Here is a 12,122-nt window from a genome sequence, read left to right as displayed (position 1 = left end):
AGCCTGTGCTGTTGGTGTTCTGTTCAGGAAGTTTTCTCCTGTACCAATGAGTTCTAGGGTATTCCCCACTTTTTTTTCTAGCCGATTTAATGTGTCTGGTTTTATGTTGAGCTTTCATTTTACATTTATTAGACTCTATATTGATGAAATAATCATAAGCAAATGCATGTGTGTGTATGTGTGTGTGTGTGTGTTTTAAATTTATGCACAGCAAAATTCAAAATAAATTGACAGGCATTTAAACAATACAAATATATATTGTTTAATACATCTATGTAATATGTGTATGTATTACTTAGTAATAATTATGTGAGACATTTTCCTTACATATAATATGAAAAATAAAATAGCCTATACAAAAAAAGAAAGTTATGCACAATAGCAGTTATAAAGTTGTTTTGGTTGTTATTAACACGAACCAAATTTTTTTTTTTACATTTTAATTTTTTTTTATTTATTTTTTTACAGTTTATTCATTTTTTTAATTTTATTCCCCCCATAAGCCCCTCCCTCCTCCCCTCCCGATCCCACCCTCCCTCCCCTTTCTGCATGCATGCCACTCCCCAAGTCCACTGATAGGGGAGGTTCTCCTCTCCTTTCAGGGGGGAGCAGCCTTACTAGGCCACGGTAGAGGGCAATGCAGCCAATTTTGATGCGAACTGATAGACTAACACGAACCAAATTTAAGTTTGTTTTGTGACAAGAGAGCTGCTCTTTACACAACTGGGAAGTTCAAGGTGCCTAGTGATTCCTTCAGTGTTGGCTAGATTAGAGGTCCTGATAATCCTCTCTCTTCTGCTATTTTTCTTCTCTCTTCTCCTCCTCCTCCCCCCTACCTCTGCCTCTCAATTATTTTCTTTTATTCCTCCATCCTTCCATTCCTTTATTCCATTTATAACCTATTTTCTTGGTCTTGGCTTCATTTTTTGGAAAAGTGTTTTCCTGTGATTAGAAGTATATTTGAAAGCTCAAAATTTACATAGGTCTTGTAGTGATAGTCTCAACAATAGCCCTCTTAACATCCATGCTCATTTTCTACAAAATATTAATCTGTTCTTCTTGGATGCATGCTATTTTGTGAACAAATCTAGTTGAATAGTACATTGGGAAGAGTACTACCTCAAGATCCAGATATACCACTTTTAGGCATATATCCAAAATATGCTCAGCTATACAAGGACATTTGCTCAAACATGTTTGTAGCAGTTCTATTCATAATAGCCAGAAGCTGGAAACAACCTAGATGTCCCTCAATGGAGGAATGGATAGAGAAATTGTGAAATTGTGGTACATTTACACAATGGAATACTATTTAGCTACTAAAAACAAGGAAATCAAGAAATTTGTAGGCAAATGGTGGAATCTAGAAAAGATTATCTTGAGTGAGGTAACCTAGAAGCAGAAAGACACACATGGCATATGCTCATAAGTGGATATTAGCCATATAACATAGGATAAACATACTAACATCTATATCCCTAAAGAAGCTAAACAACAAGGAAGACCCTGGGGAAGATGTTCAATCCTCATTCAGAAGGACAAATGCAATAGACATTGGAAGCAGGAGAAGACAGGGAACAGGACAGGAGCCTACCATAGAGGGCCTCTGAAAGACTTTAATGATTGAGGTATCGAAGCAGAAGCTGGGACTCATAGCCAAACTTTGAGCAGAATTCATGGAATTTTATGAAAGAAGGTGGATATAGAAAGACCTGGAGGGGACAAGAGCTCCAAAAGGAGACCAACAAAGCCAAACAAACAAACAAACAAACAAAAAAAAAACTTGGGGGTCCTGCAGAGACTGATACCCCAACCAAGAACAATGCATGGAGAGGACCTAAAATCCCATAGCCCATAGACTCAGTCTCCAAGTGGGTACCCTAGTAAGGGGAGCAGGACTTTCTCTGGGGTGAACTCAGTGGCTGGCTCTCTGATCACCTCACCCTGGGGGATGCAGCCTTGCCAGGCCACAGAGGAAGACAATGCAACCAGTCCTGATGAGACCTGATAGGCTAGGGTCAAATAGAAGGGGAGGAGGACCTCACCTATCAGTGGACTAGGGGAGAGGTATAGGGGGAGAAGAGGGAGGGAGAGTGGGATTTGGAGGAGATGAGGGAGGGGGCCACAGCTGGGATACAAGTTGAATAAATTGTAATAAATAATAATAATTTTAAAAAATTTAAAAACAATTTTTTTAATAAATCTGTTGAATGGAAAAAAATCAAGCCAGCGTAAGCTGGCTTGGCTTCTGGAGTTTCATGATTTCAGAAGACTTAAGGTCATCATCAACATTTTTATATTATTTCCATATGCATTTGTTGTTTTTCATGCTGAAGATTGTGTCAAAGTCTGTTTAGCATTGCAGTGAATTTGTAATTATAAACAGATGCTCATTTTCTTTAGTTTTGCACTTTGGCCATTTAAAGATTTTGAAATTAAATCGATGTACATATGTCTACTGAAGATGACGAAAACTGTTTTTACTTCTTTATTGCTGTTTGTTTCTGTTTCATTATTTATTCATTCATTCATTTGAAATTAAAGATTATAGACCTTGACTCTTATTCTTCCATCTATCAAAACCATGAAATAAAAAGAAAAAAAAATCAAGAGATCCTAATGAGAAAAAAAATAATCTGGACATATTTTACCAGAAAGAGAAAAAATGGCAGGTGGCAAAAAATATATACCCTTAAATTAGTCTGTGTCATGACTATCACAAAATATCAGAGATAATTAATTATACAAGAAAAAATGTTGGCTTTTTATATTAGAAATTTTAGTCCAAAATTAGTCAGTCCCTACTCTGGACTTCTTTTTTTTTTAATTTTATTTTTCTTATTAGTTACATTTTGTTAACTCTGTGTCCCAGCTGTATCCCGCTCCCTCATTCCCTCTCCAACCCCACACTCCCTCCCTGGTCTCCTCCCTGCCCCTTTCCAAGTCCACTGATAGGGGAGGACCTACTCCCTTTTCATTTGTACTCTGGACTTCTAATGGGGGCAGCATACTGTACCAGAAGTCTGTGATAGAATAAACAGATAACTTCACGAACTTCAATACAAACAGAGTCCGAGGGTGGGATTCCCACAGTCCACTTCACCAAGTGACATAAAGACCTCTTGTTATGCTCCACCGTTTCAAAGCTCTACCATCTCCTCATACCGTCATTTTGATAATCAATGCTTTAACACATGACCATGGGGTATATTCTTGCGATCTTTAGTAAATACCTCTATCACTTGCCAAAATGAGTGACACTTGTCTTTCAAATGACCTTTTGTGCATCCTCTTGTCACTTGTACCCACTAGTGACAACTTTTAGATTTTGGGGAGGTTCTCCTTCGTTATTGGATGGATTCCTCCACAATATAGTCTGTTCTCTAAAATCCTGTCTCATGTTCAAATTTTGCTTGAGTTCTCCCTTATTCTTCTATGAGTAACAATGGAAATTTCCCCTCATGTTTGTAAGAAGCCTATTTACAAGTTGACAACTGAGAAAAACAGTGTAATTTAATTAAGGACAGTTACAGATTTGACAATAAGGGCAAGGTATTGCTCTTATTAATTAATGTTTGGTTTGTTTATTGCGGCAGGAGGAAGGCCTGTATGAGGCAATGGTGTTATGTCAGAGGATAAATTTTGGGAGTTGGTTCTTTCCAACAATGGTTTCTGGGGTTTGAGCTCAGGCCCTGAGATAGGTGTAAATAGTTCTTTTACACACTGAGCCGTCTCACTTACCCTTGGCATTGCTTTTAACAATGGAATCATCTCTTTCAATCATTTTTTAAAATTTTTTATTAATTACACTTTATTCATTTTGTATCCCCCCATAAGCCCCACCCTCCTCCCCTCCCAATCCCACCCTCCCTCCCGTTTCTGCATGCATGCCACTCCCCAAGTCTACTGATAGGGGAGGTTCTCCTCTTCTTTCTGATCTTAGTCTATCAGTTCTCATCAAAAGTGGCTGCATTGTCCTCTACTGTGGCCTGGTAAGGCTGCTCCCCCCTCAGGGGGAAGTGATCAACGAGCAGGCCAATCAGATTATGTCAGAGGCAGTCCCTCTTCCCATTACTATGGAACCCACTTGGACACTGAACTGCCATGGGCTACACCTGTGCAGGGGTTCCAGGTCATCTCCACGAATAGTCCTTGGTTGGAGTATGAGTCTCTGGGAAGTTCCCTGTGTTCAAATTATCTTGTTCTGTTGCTCTCCTTGTGGAGTTCCCGTCCCCTCCAGCTCTTACTATTTCCCACTTCTTACATAAAATTCCATTCACTCTGCCCATCAGTTGGCCATCAGGTTCAGCATCTGCTTTGACAGTCTATACTGCAGAAGCTTTCAGAGGCCCTCTGTGGCAGGTTTCAAGGTTGTTTCCTGTTTTCTTCTGGCTTTCAGAGGCCCGGTCCAACTGGATGTCTACATGTAGAAAAATGAAAATAGACCCATACTTATCACCCTGCATCTTTCAATCATTTTGATAAGTTGTAAGTTTGCTTAGATTCCAAATACTATAGATATATTACCATTATTTCCTTATTTGGAATCAGGAAATTATCATTACAGTATTTGTGGGAATATTTTCTATATTTGTTTTTACCTTTGCTCTCTCTATACAAAAACTTTAAAATATTGCATATTGTATGTGCACGTTTTATACAACTGTGTCCTGGATATACTAAGGAAGGTTGTATTTGGTCTCTCTTTAAAAATTAGTAATTCTATGGGCTGGGGAGATGGCTCAGAGGTTAAGAACACTGGTCTTTCTTCCAAAGGTCCTGAGTTCAATTCCCAGCAACCACATGGTGGCTCACAACTATCTATGAGATCTGGTGCCCTCTTCTGGCATAAAGGTGTACATGCAGGCAGAGAACTGTATACATAATAAACAAATCTTAAAAAAAATTAGTAATTCTAGCATTTGTTCCTGTATTATTACCTTCTTCATTATTTAGAATAGAGAAGTTGAAAATGTTCCTGAAAAATGTGAGGCTGTTTCTTCTTTAGTGCCAAAAACCAAAGATCATCCTGAGTGAGGTAACCCAGAAGCACAAAGACATGCATGGTATATACTCACTTATAAGTGGATATTAGCCATATAATATAGGATAAATATACTAAAATCTATAGTCCTAAATTAGCTAAAAAAAAAAAACAAGGAGGACCCTAGGGAAGAGGCTGAAACCTCACTCAGACGGGTAAACAGGATAGACATCAGAAGTAGGAGAAGACAAGGAACAGGACAAGGGTCTTCCACAGAGAACTCCTGAAAGAGTCTACCCACAAAGTATCAAAGGAGATATGAGACTCATAACCAAACTTTGGGCAGAATGCTGGAATCCTTATGGAAGAAAAGGGAGATAGAAAGACCTGGAGGGGACGGGACAGGACTAAGGAAAGGGCACAGGGTGAAAAGAGAAGAGGATGGGTGGGATTTGGAAAAGATGAGGGAGGGGACTGCAGCAGGGATACAAAGTGAATAAATTGTAATGAATTAATTAATTTAAAATAAATTAATAAAGAATATTCACCAGAAAATTAAATTTAAAAATAAAAAAGAAAGAAATATAGTGCAGCGCTGAAAATCTAGGAATGGTGCCATCAAATGAGCAAAAGAAACAGCAAGAGCTAGAGAGGAGAGGGAGAAGGAGGGGAGAGGAAGGTAAGGAAAGAGATGGAGAAGGAGAGGGAGGAAGAGAGGTAAAGAGGAAGAAAGGGAGGAAGGGAGGGTGACAGAGACAGACACAGAGAGTTTCTGGGGAGTAAACACTGGTAGGGTAAAATTACTGGTAAAACATCCTGGACTGAAGTTTGTCTGATCTTCTGTGACAGTGAAAAACCTGTACAATGTATGAGCTGCCCCCAGAACCTCTCAGTAGATATGTAGGCATATAAGCAGTGTCCTCGCAAGAGACAGGGCTCCAGTGCTATAATTGCTATGCCACGCCGTTCAACACAGTTGGAAACCCAGAATTTAAAGATGAAAAACAGACTCCGTTTGTAGAATGAAACAAAATTCAGGTAAGGTTACATTAAATCAGCAGACAAACAGGACTGAAATAAAAATAAACTACGAGGGCTGTGTCTATCTTGTTGATTTTCTCAAAGAGACAACTCTTAGTTTCTTTGATTCTTTGTATTGCTCTCTTTGTTTCTAATTTATTGATTTCAGCCATGGGTTTGATTTTTTCCTGCCGTCTACTCTTTGGTGTGTTTGCTCCTTTTGTTTCTAAAGCTTTCAGGTGATCTATTAAGTTGCTGATATGTGATCTCTCCAATTTCTTTATGAGGGCACTTATTGCTATGATCTTTCCTCTTAGCCCTGCATTCCTGGTGTCACATAAGTTTGGGTAAGTTGTGTCTTCATTTTCATTGAATTCTAAGAAGTCTTTAAGTTGTCTATTTCTTCCCTCACCCAGTGATCATTGATAAGGGAGTTGTTCAGTTTCCATGAGTGTGAAAGCTTTTTGTTGTTTCTGTTGTTGTTGAGGTCTGTCTTTAATTCATGGTATTCAGATAAAGAAGAATGGGTTAATTCAATTATCATGTATTGGTTGAGCTTTGCTTTGAGACCTATTATATGGTCAGTTTTAAAGAAGGTTCTGTGTGGTGCTGAGAAAAAAAGGTACATTCTTTTGTATTTGGGTGCAAAGTTCTATAGATCTCTATTAGGCCCATTTGATTCATGACCTCTATCAGCTTCATTATTTCTCTGTTTAGCTTCTGTCTTGATGATCTGTCTATTGGTGAAAGGGGAGTGTTGAAGTCTCCCACTATAAATGTATTGGAATCGGGATTGATATGTGATGTTTCTTTTATGCAGGTGCCCTTGTAATTGGGGCATTAGATGTTCAGGATTGTGCTATCCTCTTCATGGCCCTCCTGTACACAAATGTAAAAAGGGCAGAGAAAGAAATTTCAGAAACCACACCTCTCACAATAGCACAAATAATATAAAGTATCTAGGGGTAACTCTAACCAAGGAAGTCAAAGACCTGTATGACAAGAACTTCAAAATCTCTGAAGAAAGAAGTTCAAGAAGATATCAGAAGATGGAAAGGTCTCCCATGCTCATGTATCTGTAGAATTAACACAGAAAAAGTGACCATCTTATGAAAAGCTATCTACAGATTCAATGTAACCCCCATCAAAATAACAATACAAAATAACAATTTTTAACAGACCCTATATTTAATTAGTTGAGAAAATTGGTAAGTACAGCAAAATTACATGGCAGTTGCCATATAAATCCTTTGTAAATGAGCCTAACACACAAGAAACCTTCATCAAGGTTGATAATAATGCTACTTCTTTCTTCTTAAAATTCTGAAATAGTTACCTCCTAACGCATTTCTCTTGGAATAAAAATAATAACTTTTAAAAAATATGTAATAATAAAAAGACAGAAAACTATGTAGTAGGTTAGGATGTAGTTCAGACTTAAAACACTTGCCTATCATACTCAATGTGCACTTCTATTCCAGGTATGGTGAAACTAGCAAACATACCAAAAATGAAAATGTATAGTCATTAAAAAGATATTAAAAACTACTAAAATGTATAATTTTGCCTACTAGTGTCAATGTGACCCACCCTCACCCAAGCTAAAGAATCATAGAAAAACAGTACACATTGAAAAGGAGTTAAGATGAAGCAGAAATTGAGAATTTCAAAAGCCGAGAAAGAGAAGACAATAAGTACTACCTAATACAGAGCCCTCTACTGACTTAGTAGGCATACTACAGCTGTCGCCTTGTAGATACAATCCCTTCACATATAAAATATGTCTCTCAGAAACTTGAGAAGACAAAAATGCAAAGAACTGAATTAACGAGGACAGCAGTGTTTCCTGCCAGTTGAAAGTCCTGGGCGATCAGCATTATTATCAACCTTGATGACGGTTTCTTGTGTGTTGGGCTCATTTACAAAGGATTCATATGGCAACTGCCATGTAATTTTGCTGTACTTACCAGTTTTCTCGACTTATTAAATATAGGGTTATTAATGTTAGTAAAGGTAAATCTTAAGACCTAAACCGTAAAAGTAGTAGCTGTGAAGACCATCTGGGAACCTAAGCAATTAAAACACAGGTAATTAACTGTGAATTAAAAACATCAAAGAAACACTAACCAAAGGTGTGTAAGAAAATACCATATTATCCTGGTTTTATTAATTGTGTGACTATATATGCGTATCTGTAGAGATATTTTATGCTGTGGATTTGTATATACTATAAACTCAGACAGCCAGTTAGCATTACCATGTTTACCCAAGATTATCAATGCTTCAAGAAATAGTTGTCAAAAGCCAGAAAAGTTAATATCCAATAGTTTAGCATATTTTAAAAGGAGACCAAATATTGTAAATAGCCAATAGATGCTGTTTAATATTTAATAGATGCTCTTAATGTTTCCTAATATTTAGCTAGAAGTCTTGAATTTCAGATTAGTGAAATGGCTCAGAAGGCAAAAGAGCTTGCATTGAGATTGATGAAATAAATTTGATCACTGTGACCCATTTATTGAAAGAGGGAATTGACTCCCCCAAGTAATATTCTGAAATCTACATGTATGGTGTAGCTAGCATGTTTGTCTACAAACATATGCATGCACACATACACATATCAAGGTAAAATAAACAAAGCATAATATTTTTCCTGGAAATTAATATTGGATTTTGCCTATGACAAAGTGATAAGGATGCCAATGTTTTCTAATTGTTAATAACTCATGTTTGAAATCTACATGGCCTGAAATTTTCTGTGTATACATAGTGATATTTGTGCAGAAATTAGAAACTGGTATTTTTAAAATCAAAGGGAACTTAAGTAACTCAAGTATTGCCATCTAGGTCCAATATTTTCTGTTCATCCAGTTTCCAAATCACTGGTCAGTAATAATTTGGACATAAGAGGTCTCGTAGGTTTAGTGCAGTAAAATGCAGTGCAATAAAGCAACAACAATGCATTTGATCAGGGCAAACTGCCTGGTAACTAACTGTCCCTATGGGGTATACACAGCTGTCAAGAAAGTAAATGACCCAAACAAAAGATTCCAGATTACCAATAGAGTGTCAATGGCAGAGGAGTTTCAAAACTGCAGACAAGATCCTCCAGATTCTTTTTTTATTATTTAATCTTTATATATTTATTACAATTTATTCACTTTGCATCCCTGCTGCATTTCCTCCCGGTCCTTCCTACCCTCCCTCTTGTCCCACTATTCCTTTCCCTAGTCCACTAATAGGGGAGGACCTCCTCCCTTCTACCTGACCCTAGCCTATCCGGTTTCATCAAGGCTGGCTGCAACATCTTCTTCTGTGGCCCAGCAAGGCTGTACCTCCCAGGCGGAGGTTATCAAAGATCCTGCCACTGAGTTCAGGGAACCTACTGGGAAACTGGGCAGCCTATGGGCTCTCTCTGAACAGGCTTTTAGGTCCTCTTCATGCATGGTCCTTGGTTGGAGATCCTCCAGTTTCTTATGGTGTGTTTCTGATTTCAATGTTTAAGAGTTTTTCAATGCCAGTTTTTCCATATGAAGTTGAGAATTGTTCTTTGCACTTCCTCAAAATCCTGCTATACCACTCTTAGGCATATATCCAAAAGATGCTCAAGTACACAACAAGGACATTTGCTCAGCCATGTATGTAGGAGCTTTATTCATAATATCCAGAACCTGAAAACAACCCAGATATCCCTCATCAGAGGAATGGATACAGAAATTGTGGTACATTTACACAATGGAATATTACTTAGCAATTAAAAAACAAAGAAATCATGATATTTGCAGGCACATGGTGGGATCTAGAAAAGATCATCCTGAGTGAGGTATCCCAGAAGCAGAAAGACACACATGGTATATACTCACTTATAAGTTGATATTAGACATATAATATAGGATAAACATACTAAAATCTATACACCTAAAGAAGCTAAGCAAGAAGGATACTGGGTAAGATGGTTAATCCTCACTCAGAAAAGCAAACTGACAGACACTGGACGAAGGAGAAAAAAGGAAACAGGTCAGGAGCCTACTACAGAGGGCCTCTGAAAGACTCTACACAGCAGTGTATAAAGGCAGTGCTAAGGCTCATAAGCAAACTTTGGGCAGAGTGCAGGGAATCTTATGAAAAAAAAGGGGGGAGGGGACAGGAGCTCAACAAAGAGAGCAACAGAACCAAAAAAATCTGAGCACAGGGGTCTTTTCTGGGACTGATACTCCAACCAAGGACAATTCATGGAGATAACCTAAAACCCCTATTCAGATGTAACCCTCAGCAGCTCAGTCTCCAAGTGGGTTCCCTAGTAAGGGGAACAGGGACTGTCTCTGACATGAACTCAGTGGCTGGCTCTCTGATCACCTCCCCCTTAGAGGGGAGCAGCCTTACCAGGCCACAGAGGAAGATAATACAGCCAGTCCTGATGAGACCCAATAGGCTAGGGTCGTATTGAAGGGGAGGAGGACCTCCCCTATCAGTGGACTTTGAGGGGGTCATGGGAGGAGATGAGGGAAGGAGGGTGGGATTGGGAGGGAATGAGAGAGGGTTCAACAGCTGGGATACAAAGCAAATAAACTGTAATTAATATAAAAATTGAAATTAAAATAAAAAGAGCCTTTTAATGGGAGGGTTACCTGAGAACTCATAAATGTTTTAATAATAAAGCAATAAAATGAGGAGATTCCAAGAATTGAAAAGGACATGAAAGCAGTGCTAAGAAGAAAGTTCATAGCATTAAGGTCCTTCATAAAGAAATTCAAAACATCTCATAGAAGCAACTTAATGGCTCATTTGAAAGCCCTAGACAAAAAAGATGCAGACACACCCAAGAGGAGTAGATGGCTGGAAATAATCAAACTCAGGGCTGACATCAATAAACCAGAAACAAAGCAGATATTTCAAAGAATCAATGAAACCAAGAGCTCTACCCCTTCTCCAGTTCCTCACTACTCTCCCTTCCCTAATAAACCTCCTTAAGCCAGATCTATTGCCTGTTGCCTGGCATAATTTTTCAGGGGCATATGTTGGCATGGAAGTGTCATGATGCCTCCTCACTACAGCATTATATTTCATAACACCTATACTTCACATTAAAGAGTCTGTATTTTTCATCATTTTAGAATAACAGATTAGTCAGAGAATTGTTTGGTTAGGTTGAGCCTGCCCAGTGGAATTCAGGTTCTATTTCCTTTTCTCCACAAAGCTGATGTCTCATATAGCAGACCTTCTTTCTTTCCACCTTAAAACATGAAGCCTTAAATCTCTAATCAATAAACCTAAGATTGTACAATCAGATAGAACTTATAACTGCTTACACAGATACTGACCAAGTGAAGAGTGCATAGATATGAACAAAAGAATGACGAAAGAATGTTTTCACTGTTACAATGGTAACTGGAAAGATTCACTGTCAGATAAATAACTCGGTTTCTTAGAACCTATGTATCTGTCACCAACAACAGGGCCTTTGCCATCCCCCCTCTGTCACTGAGAAAATAATACTGAAGTTCTTTAAAAAGAAACAAGAACAAGAGAGGGTCTGTCAGCTATTATGGGAAGCATCTTTCAGTGGCAGACTAGGTAATGTTATTCTTTATAGCTTTCCAGATAATGTCACAAATGTAAAAGCAGTTGAATTTACTAATCACTGAACAAAGACATACTACTTAATCCTTCAATACATTTCATATGTGTTTCCGGCAAGAGAACTTCATTTTATTCTGAACTCACTATGTTCCTAGTACTTTCCTTTTGCCATTTCATTTAATGTTATAAGCAGATTAAACACTAGTAGGTTTATTGATTAGAGAACTAAGGCTTCATGTTTTAAGGTTATGTGGCTAGCAAGAGGAATATTCTGGAATATTCTGGCCTTTAAACCATTTTTTTTTTATTGTGTGTGTATATATATATATATACATATATATATATATATATTACTCTTCTCTGTCTCCCTGTCAATCTAGCTCTTTCCTTGTATTGAGCTCTTAAAGATAAGTAGACACCAAAGCACAAACAGGGCAAAATAATAAAGGTTAGGGAATAAAAACACGAAACAGTTGAATACAAGCAGCAGTGTCTTGAAGCACCGTCCTAATAGGAACAACTGCTTCTGTTTGTTTCA

General features: G+C 38.0%; 1 pseudogene; it reads left to right on the top strand.

Annotated features, from left to right (window-relative positions):
* The window catches only part of LOC129673285 (39S ribosomal protein L12, mitochondrial-like), a 126,277-nt pseudogene that overhangs the window by 13,223 nt on the left and 100,932 nt on the right, over positions 1 to 12,122 (top strand).

The sequence above is a fragment of the Psammomys obesus genome, unplaced genomic scaffold (assembly GCF_907164565.1).
Source record: "Psammomys obesus unplaced genomic scaffold, mPsaObe1.curated_primary_1811, whole genome shotgun sequence".
Taxonomy (NCBI): domain Eukaryota; kingdom Metazoa; phylum Chordata; class Mammalia; order Rodentia; family Muridae; genus Psammomys; species Psammomys obesus.
The sequence above is the reverse complement of the archived record's forward strand: the minus strand, read 5'-3'. Positions and strand labels throughout refer to the sequence as shown.